Below are 19,876 nucleotides of genomic sequence, written 5' to 3'. Positions count from 1 at the left end.
ATGGGCCCCAGTTGTTTTCTGGATTTTTCAGTTGGCAACACACAGTGATCTCTTCAGGAATCAAAAGGGCAAAACCCATGTAGGGCCCTAAGGACAAAACTGCTTTAGATAAGCATCTTAGATAAGAGATAAGATAAGATAAAACTTTATTAATCCCTTGGGTGGGTTCCTCTGGGAAATTCGGTTTCCAATAGCACAGCACCGACAGAAGTTACAGAACGTGAGACAAATATATATATACACATATATAAATACAGAGACATATATAAATAAAATATACGAAAGGGATAAATAGAATAAATAGGAATAAGAATACAAGGGAATTGCACATTTCAAATATTGAAGTCTATTGCACCGTTGTCTATTAACAAAAAGTATTGCACAAAAAGTATTGCACAATGAAAAGGCACTACAGCTTAGTACAGCTTAGTTGCCCCCCTCCTTTGTCCTCCTGTTTCCCCTCCCTCTCCCCTCCAGAGAGGAGTTAAACAGTCTGATGGCGTGTGGGACAAAGGAGTTTTTAAGTCTGTTGGTTCTTGTCTTTGGGAGAAGCAACCTGTCACTGAACAGACTCCTCTGGTTGTTTATGGCCGTGTGCAGAGGATGCCCAGCATTGTCCATAATGTCCAGCAGTTTCTTTAGTGTCCTTTTCTCTGCCACTGTCACCAGAGTGTCCAGCTTCATGCCGACCACAGAGCTAGCCTTTTCTGATCAGTTCTTCCAGCCTGGATGAGTTCTTCTTTGCTGTGCTGCTCCCCCAGCACACCACAGCATAAAAAAGTACTCCACTGACTGGTAAAACATCCTCAGGAGCTTCCTGCAGATGTTAAAAGACCTCAGCCTCCTGAGGAAGTACAGTCGGCTTTGGGCTTTTTTATACAGGTGCTCTGTGTTGCATGACCAGTCCAGTTTTTTGTCCACCCACAGCCCGAGGTACTTGTACTTGTTGACCACCTCCACCTCCTCCCCCTCTATTTGAACTGGCAGAGGACCTGCTCTGGACCTCCCGAAGTCCACAACCAGTTCCTTGGTCTTTGAGGTGTTGAGTTGCAGGTGGTTTGTGTGACTCCATGTGACGAAGTTCCTCACCAGACTCCTGTACTCCTCTTCATGATCATCCCAGATACACCCCATGATGGCCGTGTCATCTACAAACTTCTGAATATGGCATAATTCAGAGTTGTAGCAGAAGTCAGAGGTGTACAGGGTGAAGAGGAGGGGACAACACAGTTCCCTGTGGTGCTCCTGTGCTGCTGACCACAGTGTCAGACATGATGTCCTTCAGCCTGACGTACTGTGGTCTGTCAGTGAGGTAGTCGGAGATCCAAGTGACCAGGCAGGGGTCCACCTGCATCCTGTTTAGTTTTTCCCGAAGCAGACAGGGCCGGATGGTATTAAAGGCACTTGAAAAGTCAAGAAACAGGATCCTGACTGTGCCTTTTTCCTTGTCCAGGTGTGAGTGGGCTCTATGTAGGAGGTACAGGATGACATCCTCCACTCCAACATCCGCCTTGTATGCGAACTGTAGTGGGTCCTGAGCATGTTGTACCTGTGGTTGGAGGAGGTTGAGGAAGAGCCGCTGTAGAGTCTTCATAAGATGTGACATCAGTGCCACCGGTTGGAAGTCATTCAGCTCATTGGGCCGGTTTCTTTTGGGGACCGGGACGATGCAGGATGTCTTCCATAGGGCGGGCACTCTCCCCAGTTGCAGACTGAGGTTGAAGACTCGTTATAGCGGCTCCCCAAGTTCAGCAGCACACGCCTTTAGCATCCTTGGACACACCTTGTCTGGGCCTGCTGCCTTTCTGGGGTGAAGCTTCCTCAGTAGTCTCCTGACCTGATCCACTGTGACACTGGGAGATGATTGGAACGAGGGGGGGGGAGATGTCCTGCTGTTGAGAGAGCGGTTGGAGGAAGGGGGTGTCATAGTGTCAGGAAGGGGGGGAAGCGAGGGAGGTAGGAGAGTGGGGAGAGGGCTCTGTAGTAAACTGTGTTGCTTTCATCTCCTCCTTCACTTTGCTCCTGAAAGCCTTCTTTTTCATGTTGAGGACAGTTTTGACTTCCTGTGTTACCATCGGTTTGTTATTAGGATAACACAGTACCGTCTTAGCAGGGGCGACCGTGTCCACACAAAAGTTGAGGTAGTCTGTCAGACAGTTTGTCACCCCCTCTATGTCCTCACCATGTGGGCTCAGAAGCACATCCCAGTCTGTGGTGTCATAGCAGTCTCTCAGAGCATCCTCCTTTTCTGGGGTCCATCTCCTGATGGAGCGTGTTGTGACAGGCTGCCTTTGGACGAGGGGTGTGTATTGTGGCTGTAGGTAAACCAGGTTGTGGTCTGACTATCATTCAATCTTTTAGCGACCTGTCTTATCATTTTTATGCTGATGACATTCAGCTCCATGTGTCCTTTAAGCCTCATCAGCTGGATAGGCTGTCCACCCTAGTCCAGTGCTTAACCCAGGTTTCTGATTGGCTTTCAAGCAACTACCTCATTCTAAATACTAACAAGACCGAGACCATGATCATAGCTCCTCCTGAGCTACATTCTAAAATCAGTCAGGTTCTTGCCTCTTTCTGTCCATCTGTCAAGTCAAATATTCGAAATCTCGGTGTAATATTTGACTCTTCTCTGGGCCTTGACTCTCATGTAAAATCTTTGTCTCGTTCCTGTTTCTATCATTTAAGAAACATATCTAAACTGCGACACATGGTTTCCTCAGCTGAATTGGAAAAACTCATTCATGCTTTTGTGTCATCACGCTTAGACTACTGTAATTCCCTGTTTACTAGCTTGGATAAATCATCTCTTTCTCGCCTCCAAGCTATACAAAACGCAGCAGCCAGACTACTGACTCGCTCTACCAAGCGTGTTCACATTACTCCTATCTTATATTCTTTACATTGGCTCCCAATAGAGTTTAGAATTCACTTTAAAATTCTTGCTTTAACATACAGAGCACTAAATGGCCAGGCTCCAGATTACTTATCCAAGCTTCTTATAAAATACACTGCTGCTCGTCATCTCCGCTCACAGACTCAGAGTCTCTTAGTTGTTCCCCGTACACGACTGAAGACAAAAGGGGACAGAGCCTTTCAGTCTGTTGCACCAAGGCTGTGGAACAGTTTACCACTACAATTACGTTTGCTTGACTCTGTGGATTCTTTCAAAAAACAGTTAAAAACTCTTCTGTTCAAACAAGCCTTTTGTTGATCTACATATTTTATATTTTTACATTATTTACATTTGATCTTTTACATTGTATATAATGTTTATTGATTTTACTGTTTATTTTAATATTTGTGTACAGCGCTTTGTGATTGTCTGTCTGTGAAAAGCGCTTAATAAATAAAGTTTACTTACTTACTTACTTACTTACTTCCCTAGTGGGGGGAGGGGGTGGCTCTGTATGCATCTCTCACATTGGCATACAGTAGGTTAATTGTCCTGTTGCTCCTTGTGGGACAATTCACAAACTGGTGAAAAGCAGCCAGAGTAGAATCCAGTGTGGCATGATTAAAGTCTCCAGATATATGGGGCGATCGTGGCTCAAGAGTTGGGAGTTCGCCTTGTAATCGGAAGGTTGTTGGTTCCAGTCGTTGTGTCCTTGGGCAAGACACTTTACCCGTTGCCTACTGGTGGTGGTCAGAGGGCCCGGTGGCGCTAGTGTTTGGCAGCCTCGCCTTTGTCAGTGCCCCAGGGCGGCTGTGGCTACAATGTAGCTTACCATCACCAGTGTGTGAATGTGTGTGTGATGGGTGGATGACTGGATGTGTAAAGCGCTTTGGGGTCCTCAGGGACTAGTAAAGCGCTATACAAATACATGCCATTTACCATATAATAATGAAAGCCTCGGGGTTTTGTGTCTGCAGTCTTGCTGTAACTGTGTGTATTTCCTCACAATTTGAAGCCTACATGGGATAAATGTGGGTTGGCCCTGCATCTATACAAGATGAGAGGCTTATTGCCTTCCCTTCAGTTGAGCTGTAATGTTAGTGAGCTACATGCTTCTTTTGGTTGGCAGTTGTAGGTTATGATGGAATTTGTCATGTTTAATCTTTTGAGGTCTAAGTTGTCATTGGTAAGGACCTCAACCCCAACGCTAACCTGAGACAATCAGAATATAAATTTTTGTTTTCATTAAATTGTTTTGTCCATCAGGAAATAAATAAAATGATCATCCTAACTGACACAAATCAAAAACTATTTGTCTGTTGTCACCTTCTCCAACTTATAGGGTTAGGTTTAGAGCAGGAGTATTAAACTAAAATTTGAGTCCAGTGGGAGAAAATCTTCTCAAGCGGCTGTACCAACTACGACAAATGAGGAAGTTCAGAGTCTCTCCAGAGATCCTCAGGATTTTCTATACAGGCACTGTGGAGAGCATCCTCACACAGAACATCACATCCTGGTTTGGGAAAAGCTTCGTTAAGGACCAAAAAGCACTTCAGAGAGTGATCCGTACAGCAGAATGCTGCTACAGGATTGCTGATTGAAACTCCAAACATGCGAAGACACAGACCAAGAAACACAAACTTTACACAGAACAGAGGGGGCACAGAGAAACATGAGGGCCAAGGGATCAAAAATAGAAACCATAGAGTACTCGACAAAAATACAAAAAACACAAAGAACTAAAAACGCTGGGTGAGGAGACCCAGGATCCTGACAGGTTATCATATTTGATTCAAGATTCAAACTGTTTATTGTCATGTGTACAGAAGAAATAGCATTTCTCTGTGCAATGAAATTCTTCCTTTGCTGTCCATATACAAATGCCAAGTTAGGTAAGGGTGAAAGCAGAGGTTCACAGAAACGTAAAGCAGAAGATGAAGTTTCCAAACCAACTTCATTTTAAGCCAAAGCCTAGAAAATATGATGAAGCATATTTTGCTGAGGTAGGTCTCCGCGACAGAATTAGTTTGCCCTGCGTCGGGAGCATGCGCTGGGCTCTTCAAATCACAGACAAACAGTATCCCACATTCTTGATTTTTAGTTCACAAACACTTGTTGTAATGACTAACTACATTTTGGAGATGTTTGCTCTTTATACAGTAAAGTTACAGTGGGATACAAATAATATCAGGCTGATCCTGCCACGATTTGTTCCCCCTGTCCAAATCACGGACAAACAGTAAAGCATAGTTTTTTCTGTTTTTCAACGCATTTTGCACAGAGAGTTATTTTTTTGAAAAATGTATTGATAGCAATGTTGAATATTATTACACAGGAAAAAACACATAAAATAATTACACTATGACGCCTCTGTCTTTCTAAATGGAGGGACAGTTACTGTGTGTGTATATGTAAGCGTGTAAAAACTGCATGTAGTCAGATTAACAGTAACAGCAAAACAAGGGGGGGGGGGGGGGGGGCAGTAAAAAACCACTGGGTTAAAGGAACAAGATAAATAGGGATAAAAATAAGACAAGATATTGAGATAAATAAAAATAAAAGTAAGAATAAAAAATAATTAAAGATAAATGAATAAGTACAAAAATAAGTAAGTGAAGACAAGTGAGGTATGCAGATGTTGAGGTAGATGGATGTACAAAGAAGCTTAATGTGTAAAATTAACTTAGTGTGCAAAGTGTCCTGATGTGCAAATTGCAGTTGAGGTAGGTCAGCTGTTCAGTTTGATACTAGTGGGGAAGAAGGAGATGTTGTCATGCAGCGGCTGTGTGAAGGCAAGAGAGGACCCAAATGCACGGCTCAAGACACGCGGGGATAAACTCAAAAGGCAGGTCTTTATTAATAGGAACATAAGAAGTCATACAAAACTGTACTGGGAGAAACTAAAGCTGAGGCGCTGGGAAGACACGGGGGAACACACACAACCTAGAGGGACGATACAACACGGAACAAAGGGATACTCTGACATAAATACACAGAAGGTAATGAGGGAAGTGGGAACACACGGGGAACACAGCTGAGGACAATTACTCATGACCGAGCGGGGAGGACACGAAACTGAAAATACTGACACCAAGATGTGGACCTTAAACACAACACAGTACACAGAGAAAGAGGCAGAGAGAGAAAAAGGCAGAGAACAAAGATGAATACACGAGGGGATGAGGAGAACACAGAAAACAAAGGACGGGAACACGGTACCAGAACAAACACCACAATAAAAGCATGGACACAGGGGGAATCCAAATACCAAACCAGACAATCCAATGAACATAAGGAACAAAATACAAAACCACAGGAAAACTAAAAACACTGGGTCAAAATGACCCAGGACCATGACAGATGTTGAGTTGGGACATTCTGGACTTCACACTTCTAAACCTTCGTCTCGAGGACAGAAGTGTGAGTGTGTGTGTGTGTCATTATTTTCCAGGTGGAAGAGGGAATAGTGAAGGGCATCAGCGATGGCATCTGATGCGGACCTGTTGGGCCGGTAGGCATACTGCTGGGGATCCAGAGTGTTTGGAATATTTCTCCTAATGTAGGCCAGCGCCACTTTCTCAAATCACTTTGCAATGATTGGAGTGAGTATAACTGGTCTGTAATCATTTAGACAGGTGCCTGGGCTTTTCTTGGGGAGAGGGATGATGGTTGTGGTCTTGAAGCATGTGAGAACGATGCACTGACTGAGGGAAAAGTTGAAGATGGAGGTAAGAACATCAGCCAGCTTGTTAGCACATGCTTCATGGGCTCGTCCACGGATGTTGTCTGGTCTGCTGCCTTGCGGGGGTTGATCTTCCTCAGGACCTTGTGTCTTGGTCTATTGAGACCGCTGTCGGGGGGAGGGTCAGGTGATGTGGGGGTTTTGGAAGGTCTGGGAGGTCTGGGGGGGGGGGGGTCTCAAAGTTGGTGTAAAACACATTGAGATCATCTGGCAGACCACCTGGAGAGCTGATGATGTTGGTGGTGGCCCTATACTCTGTGATGTGCTGCAGGCATTGCCACATCTGCCTGGGGTCAGCATAAGAATAGAAGCCATCCAGCTTCTCTCTGTACTGCCTCTTTGCTGCTGTAATGGCTTTCCTCAGTCCATACTCAGGCCATGGAGAAGATCATAAAACAGCACATCGTAAGAGCAACTGACCCCCTGATGGACCCACTCCAGTTTGCTTACCATGCACGCAGAGGTGTTGATGATGCCAAAATCTTCATCTTGGACTCCATCCACAAACATCTGGAGCTCCCTGACTCCTCCGCCAGACTTCTGTTTGCTGATTTCTCATCAGTGTTCAACACTCTGCAGCCTCATATCCTGGCCACTAAACTTTCCACCCGATTTTACCTGGATGATCAGCTAATCCTGTGGATATTGGACTTTTTGACCAACAGAACTCAGAAAGTTCGGGTCAACAAGTCTCTTTCCGGTCTCCGTTCCACCTCCACTGGCTCCCTCCCCGGGCTGTGTGCTCTCCCTCCTGCTCTTCATCCTTTACACCGATGACTGCAGATCCACACAGCCCAACTGTCACCAGGTTAAATATGCTGACGACACAGTTGTCGCTGTCAGGCCCCTTACAACACCATGGGCCTGCTCTGCAGGAGTTTGTAGAGTGGTGTAACAGCTCTTGAATTCCAAACTTGAATTGAACGTGAGCAAAACCAAAGAGATGGTGACCTTCTCCAGTAGGCAGAGGGATCTGGCTGCTTCAGTCACCACCACCATCAACAGGAAGCCAGTGGAGGTAGTTGAGGAGTACAAATACCTGGGAACCATCTTTGACAACCTCCTGAAATTCTCTGCCAACACAGAGGAGATTCTCAGGAGGTGCCACCAACGGCTATACCTCCTTAGGAAACTCAACTCCTTTGGAGTCCGCACACCCATCATGATGACTTTTTACTATGCCTACCTGGAAAGCATCATGACTTTCTCCATCACCTGCTGGTTCACTCCCTCAGCCTTCAGAACAGGAAGAGACTGCAGCACACTGCATCAGTGTGGTCTAAAATCATTGGACTGCCTGTCAGAACTCTGGCACAGGTTTTCAGCCAATAGGCCCTTAGACAGGCAGCCAAAATCATCAACGACCCCTCTCACATTTCAATGGCTCCTTAGGGCGACGCCTCTGCTGCATTTCCTGCAGGACTGAGAGGAGGATAGCCACCTTTGTCCCCAAAGCCACTCTGGTTTTTAACTCCAGATTATAAGAATGTTTCCCACACCAGAAACATAAACTACCCTCTTCTTACACTACTGACACTTTATTCACTTTTAGTCACTTGCAGTTATTTATTCACCTTTAGTCACTTTAATTTTAAAACTGTGTAATTTTAAAACTGTATATACTGTATATTCTGTGCATTTGTTATTATCTTCAATGTTGTTTGTTAATTGCCCCTTGGGGATAAATAAAGTCTTCTGATTCTGATTCTGAGTCTTCGCAGCTTTGTACTCCGTCTCATTGCCTAATCTGAGTGCAAGAGAGCGAGTACGCAACATGGGTCGTACCTGACTGTTGATGTAGGGCTTCTGCTTGGGGAACTTTCTGATTTGTGTGGTGGGCACAATATTGTCAACACAGGTGCTGATGGACCCAGTCACATACTCAGCATAGTCCTGTATGTTGACAGAGCAGTTCTCCATGGTGGCTGCAGTTTGAAACACATCCCAGTCTGTTCGAGCAAAATAGTCCTGTAGGATGGGCTCAGTCTCTGGGGTCCAGAGTTTAACAGGTTTGATGACAGGGTTTGATTGTTTCAGCTTCTGTCTGTAAGCCGGGTACATGAACAGAGAGATGTGGTAACTCCTGTGGTCTGGTCTCCTATGTGTACAGAGTGAGTCTGCAGCTGGACGGCGCATTCCAGGACTTTATCTGAGAGCCAGGTTTTGGTGAAAATAAGAGCGCAGCATTCTCTTATCTCCCTCTGTGTTGTAATCCTGGCTCGTATTTTGTTGAGTTTGTTTTCCAGGGATCGCACGTTGGCCAATAAGAGGCTGGGTAGCGGTGGTCGGCTAGCCCGAGCTTTTAGCCTTGCCTTGTTTGCGTCGCCGTCTCCGAAGCACTCTCCTGGGGTAGGGTGGCTCACTTGGACTCGGTGCTTTGTGGCCTTTCTGGGAGTGGTGGCGTTTGCGGTGGCTGCCGGGGAGAACGATGGCTGAAAGCTCCAGTGGTGAAGCTGAAAGCTCAGGTGGTAAGAAAATAGTAGAATCCAGATGATTGTGTGAGTTGCTGATGTCTAGTAGTGCCTGTCTCATGTATGTTAACAGTGCACAACACTTGTCGACTGCAAAAAGAACAGAAAACACAAAAAACAAAAGAAAGTTGACATTCGAGAGTGGAGCGAGCAAACATGTCTGCCTCGAGGGCGCCATTGTCTTCGGTAAGGTAATATGGATTTTTAATAGATTTTTTACAGGTTGACATTATGTGGTCTGAACATTTGAATGAATCATTAGTGGAGGTTTGCATTCACATCAGCACAATCTTGCAATTTACCCAAATGTTTTTTCAGTGTGTGGAAAGAAAATCGACCTGATTTATGACCTGAAAAACAAACAATGAAAAAATTACAATGTAAGTTTACCACTGATGTAATTTACTTTGGTAAAACTCAATATAAACACAAAATGTGACTTATGTTGGTGTCACATTGTGCTTTGAACACATATCTTAATAGATATGAATAGAAGATAGAATGCCTTTATTGTCGCTATACAGTTGTACAATGAGATACAGAGCACAGTTCTGCAGCACTATACACATATTGACAGTATTAAATGGTAAAAACTGGTAAATGGCCTGTATTTGTATAGCGCAGAGGAAAAATATATAAAATGTACAAATATACAAGCCAGTTTTAAAAAGTAATATGTAATAAATAGCGTTATGTAATTTCACATAGAATTAGGTATTGCACAGTAGTGATTCATAGAGGAAATGGGGAAAATGGGGTGTGTGTACCATGATGTAGTAAGTTAGCAGGCTCTTAATGGATGAGTGGTAGAAGGTCAGCAGCAGATTGGAGTTCAGCTTGTACCTTCTGAGGACCCTCAGGAAGGGCAGCTGCTGTTGGGCCTTCATAAACAACATGATGAACCACCTAGATAATTATTTCATAAGAAATCATGGAAGTTGTAAGGAGTTGTAAGCTCTAAGGTTAGCACAGTTAGTTTATATGGGACGGTCACGAGAAAGCCTCACAGTGTCATCAAGGGTGTGTCACAAGTTAACTTTAAACTTTCCACTTATTTGCATCATATTATAAAAGCAACCTCAAAGAGAAAAGAACACACAGTGACGAGCAGCTGTGTGTGTTTGGTAACTCAAGAAGTGTGGTAAGATTTTATCTATCTACATATATACAACTTTCATATAAGTTCTTATATTATCTGTCTGTCTGTCTGTCTCTATGTATGTATGTATGTATATATATATATATATATATATATATATATATATATATATATATATATATATATATATATATATATGTGTATATATATGTAAGTATGTATGTATATGTATATATATGTGTATATATATATGTATGTATATATATATATATATATATATATACACACATACATATATACATACATATATGTAGAGAGCTTTCAGTGTATTCATTGTGCTGAATCAGATATGACACAATCTTTTTTTTCCTCCACAGTTAATCAGAGTGATCATGGATGTGTTTCTAGTCCTTCTCCTGCTTTCAGGTAAGATTCCAGCAGTTTGGTAATTTCTCATTCAGCATATAATAATTCACTGTTTTTTCAAATATAAATTGTTGCTACCTTGAATTTTTTAAAAGAGAGGTAATAACTGACCAAAATATGTTTTATTAATTCATATTTGAGGGTGAGCTGTTGCTCCAGCATTATGACTTTGATCCAACAAAAATGCATATATAATTAAATTAAATAAAAGTAACAAATTAACTAAATTAATCTGGAATCTGGGTGACTATCAGTTTAGAAATTTTCAGATTCACTGACATAGGTACAAATGAAAAGTGGTTTCCGTCCACACATTAATAAGTCGAACCATCACTGATCTACTGAGGAAATCTTATTTAAGGAATTCTTTTACTGCAGAAAGTAAAATTCTATAGAAGTCCAAGTATACAAGCATTCTGAATAAATAAACAGTATTTCTTAGTAAAATTTCAAATAAAAATCCATTTCCTTCCCCAGCTTTCTGTGTCCCCACTGCTTCCTTTCCAAACATCTATTACTTTGTGAATGAGAATATGACCTGGGATGAGGCCAATGCTTACTGCATCAAGGAGTACCTTGGACTTGCCCAAATTACTTATCCAGAGAACAACACTGCACTGGTGAACACTCCAGCCGGGGTATACACAGGCAAAGCCTGGATCGGACTTCATACAGGCGGTATAGGTTGGGCCTGGCTGGATGGACGACCACCCACATATTATGGCTGGAGCCGTGGCGAGCCACACTACACTGGCCCTGGATATTGTGTGTTCACAGATGAGAAAGGATGGGATAGTGCAAAATGTACAAAAACGCTTGGCTTCATTTGTTTTGATGGTAGGTATAAAGAGATCCTTTGTTGCAAGGTTTTACTCCTGTAGATTAAATTGACCCTTGGTACTAATTTAGCAGAATGAGGCTCAAAACATGAAATAAATAATAAACATAAAAATACAACTTTTAAATATTCTAGTTTGAGACTGGAATAAGGCTCCCAGTGAAGCTCAAACCTGAACTACTCAGTATAAATATTAAGAAAATATGAAGACTATATATGCAGTACTGACATATGATTTATATGGTGTATTTAAATCACAGATTTTTTCTGCATAGCCTATTTTTCAAAACATAAATGAAATCATTAATATATGTATAATGTTACTAATGGAATCTATAACTTCTGTTTCTTTAACAGGCAGTGATTACATTTTTAATATGACATATGTGACTTGGAATGACGCAAAAATCAGCTGTGAAAACAAAAATTCAACTCTGGCACAAATCCTTGATGTGGAAACATTTGATGAAGTCAGCAGAGTTGTGGATAAAGAAATGTGGATTGGCCTTAGTTTTTCTCCAGTCTGGGTTTGGTCAGAAACTCAACAAATCAGCACATTCATGAACTGGAAAACAGGACAACCTAACAACGAGTTTAATTGCTCTGCTATATTGGTGGAAGATGGAACTTGGACCACCGAACCATGCATTCAACAATATCCTTTCTTCTGCTATGGAGGTATGAATGACATTTCCCTAGTTTTAACACTCAAGTGAATTTCCAGTGAATGACCAGAAAATATTTCTTGCACACTAATCAAGATATAATGAAGACAATATACTTCTTTGTTTAATTTTAGAAATATTTTTGCCTGTTTGCTTTTTTTCTGCCCCTGATAAATGGCAAAGATGGTCATGTGACATTCTCTATCTGCTGAAGGCTGAGTCTAAGGCTTTAACTAGTTTGATTTTTTTCTTTAGCAGTTAAAGCATAAATAATTTTAAAAAATGTAAATAACAAAGTCATCAGCAGCACAAAAATACAAATAACGAAGTGCACCTGCAGCATTTGCTTTTTTTTTTTTAAATTTAAAAGTGTATTAAATCAATGCTAGTTGCAAAAATAATTTCAATCCATTAATAAATCTACAGCATTAGCAAGTCTAAACATTACCTAGATATCTTAGGCTTTATATTTCAAAAAAAAATGTAGTCACTTTATCTGCATGCAGCACAAAGACAAGTAGAAAATTTGACAAATTTATATTAAAAAAAGAACAATAAAAGCTATGATATTCGTTTAGGTCAAAGAGGTGCACTTAATAGTGATAGCATCTCTCCAAACATGGCATCTTAATGTTGTGACTGTGTTCTGTATATTTTAACAGGGTTTTGGTTAATGTTTAAGACATTCTATTTGAATCTAATAATATACTTATATATTATTAATAACTTCCTCTAAGCCAAGTACTTGTCAAATTCCATATGATTTATTTGGAAACGTTTTGTTTTTGTGTAGTTTACAAATCAAAGAAAACAGTGGTGAGCATGAATATCCAAACTGATGTCGACCTGGAAAATCCAGATAACCAGGCTGCCCTGATGCAACAGGTATAGTGTGTGTTAGCCTCACTTGATTATTATTACCAGTAAGAGAGCTTTCTCCATTCTCTCAGCCAGTGTTGTGTCCAATGTTCCCTCTAATTTTTCATGTGTCTGAGCGAACACACAAACTCCTTGAGCGGTCCCTTGGACCACTGTGAGCAACAGCAGAAGTGTGCAGTGTGATCACGCCAGCATTGAATCCATCCAAGCTACATGGTTTATTAAAATAATCAAATCTCAACATTTACATTTATGTTAGACTACTTTTAATTAACTGCTTTAGCCCACTTACAATGAAAATTTAAAATAATCTTTTCATGACCTGTGTAGTACCTTAACACTCTTGGAAGTAAAAATAACTTGAACTCCAATTTTGAAAAGACAACTTTTTTTTTTAAGTAAAGCTCTGACTTGTATTATGAGTATGAGTCTGTGGTTTGGGAGAGAGTCCTGTAACTCTGTCTGCAAAATACAGTATATAATGACCAATGTTGGGCAATTAATTATATAGTTACTTCTTCAAAAAAGTTACTGAGTTGTGCAAAGGTTTTTTTTGCAGCGGTTTACCTAAAAATGCTGCCAAGGCATTTTTAAAATAAACATATAAAACTATTTACAGAACAATCAGCTGTTCTGCATCAAATCTGATGCCACACAAATTATTTATGCCACTCCAAAAAATAATTTCTGTCCACTATGAGATGAAGGAGAACAACAGCCTGATACCTGCAGGCCTGACAACAGATGTATCACTCCTGTAACACCTGTAACATTCAGCAGTCGCCTCATTGTTCTGACACACACAACAAAACTATTGACTACACTACACACTAACTACACAAGATTTGCGCTAAATTTCGCAAATCTCTCACGTCTCAAAACACCGCCGTCACTCCTAAAACTTCCCCCTCCCTAAACAACTAAATGTCATGTTTTGATTGGTCGACATGGTACATTATATCACTGTAATCCAGGAGTGATAAAAAGGTGGTAGCATTAAGCCTTTTTTTTTTGCAGTGAAAGAGAAGCACAACCCATTTTGGAAAAAGAACCCAAACTTCACCCTAAGTTTCTTTAACAGGTGTGGCCTAGATGAAAGATTATCATCAATCACAATACCTAAGTATTTATGTGAGGTCAAAGTTTCAATAGAAATGCCTTGAGCAAATACAAGAGACAGAAAAACTGCAGCCCCCCTTATTTCTATTAAGAACAACATGGCCTTTTTTGCATTTAAAACCATTCGGAGCCCACACAGCTGTGAGTGTATACATTAATTAGAGCTAGCTGTAACTGTTTGAAAACCACGACCATGGTACAAGCACAGCAATAAATAATTGTATCATCTGCACTAAAATGGACAGATGCATTTAGATTTTGTACCAAGCCATCGAAATAAATAGACAGTGAATAGTGTAGGTCTAAGACAGAATCCTGCAGCACTCAGTAAGTGAGATTAAAAAAAAAATGGGAGAGAGAAATGTTAGGTCTGAAAGGCCTATTTCCAATAGTGGACGCTAAAGTGATGCCATACAGAGTAAGCATCTGGTAGATTCTATATTTCTAAGATTTTTAGGTAAAAGTTTTATCTGAATTTAGAAGAAATCATCCACACCTTTATGTCTTTAAGACATTTCACTAATTGGGCAAAGTCTGGTTTATGGATAGATCAAGCTGTGTAGCAATGACACTGGAAATTGGAGTCTATCAGGTAGACAATTACCCTCCTAGGACCTGGCGTCCACATATGTGGACATCACATTTTGGGATGTCTGACCCCAAATAATAAATTCTGCTCTACAAGGGCCCGATAGCCACTTACAAGGACATCATACTGCCACTGTTCTATCGAAATTTTAAACATATGTCCTCATATGTGGATCTAATTTTTCTCAGAAACAAAAAACAGTTAAAAATATAAAATCTGGAATTTTTTTTTTTTTTTTACTTTCAGTAGGTCCCAACATACCCAAATATCAAAGAGAAATTAAAAATGCATGTCATGGAAGAGTTTGGGTGTTTAGAGGTTAAATAAGACAAACTCATGTCTTTTGATGTGAGACTTTGTTTGTTTCAAGTCTTCCTGAGGTTGTAGTTAAAATAATATTATTTTTGTAGGGAAAAAAAACAAAACATGTTTACTCATTTTATTGTGCTTATTTTACTAAGATTCAGCTAGGACCCTTTCTAACTGTCAATGATAGTTTAAAAAATCGCATAGCATGGGGAATTTCTCCACTTCAGAAATCACGTATTTCAGAGGTGACTTACAGTAAGCGTATCTAACATAATACATCCTCTTTCTTCTTATTTAGCTGCAAGCAACACTCGCCAAGCAGGGTGTGACTGACTTCAAACTCACATGGACAAAAAAGCCTGTGCAGAACAGCAGGAAGAAACCTGATGGTACACACACACACACACACACACACACACACACACAGAATGAGTTTTCTCTGAATATTTAAGTGGTTTTATCTCATTTCAGATGCTTGTTTGAACGTGTGAGATTGACTTCCAGAGGACTGTGCTACAACACTGTTCTTTCAAAGGATCACTTTAAATTGTACACTCTTTAAATTTGTTATTAGTTAATTATATTAGCCTAGGTATAAAACGGCATGTTTTGTGTGCATTAAGTCTGAATTGTAAACATTCAACTTTTCTCATTTCAGTTTTGTATTTAAAGGTAGTATATTTGACACCACATACGACATTGATTAGGGATCCATTTTATTCAAATAATGCTGTTTTGTTAAACCTGCTGGTGTATCTCAGTTGCTTGCAAAGTGTCCATTAGGAGACAAGTCTGATGAGTCTGTTAATTGGATTACTGAGACTCAGTTACAGTGGCTTGCAAAAGTACTCGACCCCCTTGAACTTTTACCACATTTTGTCACATTACAGCCACAAACATGAGTCAATTTTATTGGAATTCCACGTGAAAGACCAATACAAGGTGGTGTACACGTGAGAAGTGGAACGAAAATCATACATGATTCCAAACATTTTTTTTACAAATAAATAACTGAAAAGTGGGGTGTACGTAATTCTTCAGCCCTTATTGGTCTGAGTGCAGTCAGTTGCCCATAGACATTGGCTGATGAGTGCTAATGACTAAATAGAGTGCACCTGTGTGTAATCTAATGTCAGTACAAGTACAGCTGCTCTGTGACGGCCTCAGAGGTTGTCTAAGAGAATATTGGGAGCAACAACACCATGAAGTCCAAAGAACACACCAGACAGGTCAGGGATAAAGTTATTGAGAAATTTAAAGCAGGCTTAGGCTACAAAAAGATTTCCCAAGCCTTGAACATCCCACAGAGCACTGTTCAAGCGATCATTCAGAAATGGAAGGAGTATGGCACAACTGTAAACCTACCAAGACAAGGCCGTCCACCTAAACTCACAGGCCGAACAAGGAGAGCGCTGATCAGAAATGCAGCCAAGAGGCCCATGGTGACTCTGGACGAGCTGCAGAGATCTACAGCTCAGGTGGGGCAATCTGTCCATAGGACAACTATTAGTGGTGCACTGCACAAAGTTGGCCTTTATGGAAGAGTGGCAAGAAGAAAGCCATTGTTAACAGAAAACCATAAGAAGTCCCGTTTGCAGTTTGCCACAAGCCATGTGGGGGACACAGCAAACATGTGGAAGAAGGTGCTCTGGTCAGATGAGACCAAAATGGAACTTTTTGGCCAAAATGCAAAACGCTATGTGTGGCGGAAAACTAACACTGCACATCACTCTGAACACACCATCCCCACTGTCAAATATGGTGGTGGCAGCATCATGCTCTTCTTCAGCAGGGACAGGGAAGATGGATGGAGCCAAATAGAGGGCAATCTTGGAAGAAAACCTCTTGCAGTCTGCAAAAGACTAGGGACTGGGGTGGAGATTCACCTTCCAGCAGGACAACGACATAAAGACAGGGCAACAATGGAATGGTTTAAAACAAAACACATCCATGTGTTAGAATGGCCCAGTCAAAGTCCAGATCTAAATCCAATCGAGAATCTGTGGCAAGATCTGAAAACTGCTGTTCACAAACGCTGCCCATCTAATCTGACTGAGCTGGAGCTGTTTTGCAAAGAAGAATGGGCAAGGATTTCAGTCTCTAGATGTGCAAAGCTGGTAGAGACAGACCCTAAAAGACTGGCAGCTGTAATTGCAGCAAAAGGTGGTTCTACAAAGTATTGACTCAGGGGGCTGAATAATTACGCACAGCCCACTTTTCAGTTATTTATTTGTAAAAAATGTTTGGAATCATGTATGATTTTTGTTGCACTTCTCACGTGTACACCACTTTGTGTTGGTCTTTCACATGAAATTCCAATAAAATTGATTCATGTTTGTGGCTGTAATGTGACAAAATGTGGAAACGTTCAAGGGGGCCGAATACTTTTGCAAGCCACTGTATTCAGCTTTGTAGGGAATTCTGACCTACACAATTAGGAATGTGTTTGACACTAAGAAGGAACATTTCAAGGATTTGTATTGTGAGTGTCCTCTAACACTTGCCACTATGAATCTATTTATTTTCTCTTTCATTTAGTAAGCACTATTTTTCCCTCTTAAATACTATAACCTGTGTTATGAAAGGATTATCAAATTAAGTTGTATTGTTTATTTATTTCCTTATTTATTTTAGGAAATCTGAAAATAAATTCTCCTGTATGTGTGTATTATGAGCTTAGTCCCTCACACAAGACAAGTAAAGTCACTCTGTAACAATACCAATTTTTAGTAGTTGTTTAGTTGTTGTTAAACTAAATACATAGTACAGAATAAACACAACATTATAAAAGTCTGTGCTTGGGTCTGGTCACTCGACTGGGAGTTCAGATAAGGATCCAAAAGGGTGGAGTGCTCACTCTAGGTCAGCGCACTGTTTTTACTAGTTGTAATTTATTCCTTTGCATTTGTCAAAACTAAAGACAAATACAGCCTATTTATAAAGGTATGTAATTAGTTTTTGAGCCATGCAATCTAAACTAGACTCATATAGTTATATAGGTGAACGTAAACATTAATTCCCAGGTGAGGTCACTAGACTTCAGGTAGAGAAAAAAAAACTACTTGCTTGACTTGTGAAATAAAAACAAAGGATGTTTCCACATTTACCTCATTGCTGTTATTCAATTCTTTACAGTTCAAACTCTCATTTTTATTGTAATAATAAATAAACAAACAAGCAATTTTTTTTTTTTACTTTCTTTTATTGCCGTATAAATAAATGGTCTGTATTTGTACAGCGCTTTACTAGTCCCTAAGGACCCCAAAGCGCTTTACACATCCAGTCATCCACACACTGGCGATGGCAAGCTACATTGTAGCCACAGCCATCCTGGGGCGCACTGGCATAGGTGAGGCTGCAGGACACTGGCACCACCGGGCCCTCTGACTACCACCAGTAGGCAACGGGTGAAGTGTCTTACCCAAGCATACAACAACTGAGACTGTCCAAGCCAGGGCTCGAACCAGCAACCTTCCGATAATAAGGCAACTTCTCAACTCTTGGGCCACGACCGCTCAAGAGTTGAGTCGCATACACAAATAAATGCAATCAGACTGCAAGCTTATATGTAGTTTCCAGGATATTTAAAGCTAGAATGAGAGACAAAGCCCTCATTTGTCAGGAGCCTCTTCTGGAACAGCTCCAAATTTGAATTTGGGAGATTTTATTAATTGTGTTTTGTCATCAGACTTTCATCATTTACATGCAGTACCTTCAAAAGGTATCCATTTTCACACTGAAGGTCCTAACATCATGAGACAATTTCTCTTCCCTTACTGCCCTCCACAAACAGATGTCTCCAGAGGTTCAACAACCTGTAAACTGAGGTCTGTGTAGATTGTGCAAAGAATATCGCACAAACATGGAAATACAAAGGAAATACATGGAAATACATTTTTAAAATAAAATTTCCAGGGTTTGTTAAAAAACAAACCTTTTTGGAAATACTTTTGTGTCTTTACGCATCATAGCATTTTATTATTCATCATATGTAGCAAGTTCAAATTACAGATTTGAATATTTGCACTATAACGAAGTCCAATTTTTGTTGCTCATCAAGATTTTCTCCTTTTTCCCCACCCAAATTCTACTTCCTCTCAGTACTGCAGTGTCATTTCATCATTTTCAAACCATTTTATTTTGGAAAATCTAATTGTACAAGCTAGCCAGGCTAAGTCAACTAAACAACTTAAAGAGACACCAAACCATTGTGACTGTTACAAGTGCCACGGGATTTTATCTTGTTTTAGTTGTTTTGAGTATGAGTATGACCTGGTTATGGCGTTCCATGTGTCCTGCTTGCTAACATCTTCCACCCTACTGTTATCTGCTGAATTACCTCAAGGGCATTTTTGCACAGCCTGCAACTGGGATCTTGTGTGTGGTTGTGGTAGTCCTCAGCAGTGTTGGGCAAGTTACTTTGAAAAAGTAATTAATTATAGTTACTAGTTACTTCTTCAAAAAAGTAACTGAGTTAGTAACTGAGTTACAATATTCTAAAGTAACTAATTACTTGAAAAGTAGCTATTGCGTTACTTTAAAAAAAACGTTTAACTCTGGGGTCCAGGGTATAATTGGCCATTTTTAACTACTTTTGATTTTCCCTCCACATTGTACCTTTAAAAACTATTTACTTTGTCTTGTTTGGTATCATTCTTTTCGGCACAACCTCACGTGTCTGAATTTACAGTTATGTTTTCATTTTGACATACTGTATTAACACAACTGATCTAAAATCACAAACATGTTTAATGAATCATATTTCATAACTGTAAATAAAAATATAAATTGTCAATTTTAAAATCATATGCACAAGTTTTGCAAACAAAGTTATTTGCATCCA

At 40.4% G+C, this 19,876-nt stretch overlaps 2 long non-coding RNA genes across 2 annotated transcripts; both read left to right on the top strand.

Moving 5' to 3' along the window:
• Positions 1–8,971: 8,971 nt before the first annotated feature.
• Positions 8,972–11,669, top strand: LOC146508964 (uncharacterized). Its single transcript, XR_014877051.1, has 3 exons — positions 8,972–10,250; positions 10,586–10,634; positions 11,112–11,669. It is a non-coding gene; the product is annotated as an uncharacterized LOC146508964 (long non-coding RNA).
• Positions 11,670–11,794: 125 nt separating this feature from the next.
• LOC146508963 (uncharacterized) lies at positions 11,795–15,612 on the top strand. The gene is made up of 4 exons (XR_014876840.1): positions 11,795–12,150; positions 12,931–13,022; positions 15,332–15,422; positions 15,505–15,612. It is a non-coding gene; the product is annotated as an uncharacterized LOC146508963 (long non-coding RNA).
• Positions 15,613–19,876: the final 4,264 nt, after the last annotated feature.

Source organism: Neolamprologus multifasciatus, chromosome 11 (genome assembly GCF_963576455.1).
Source record: "Neolamprologus multifasciatus chromosome 11, fNeoMul1.2, whole genome shotgun sequence".
Classification (NCBI taxonomy): Eukaryota; Metazoa; Chordata; class Actinopteri; order Cichliformes; family Cichlidae; genus Neolamprologus; species Neolamprologus multifasciatus.
Note: the sequence above shows the minus strand (reverse complement) of the source record. Positions and strands in the feature narration are given on the sequence as shown.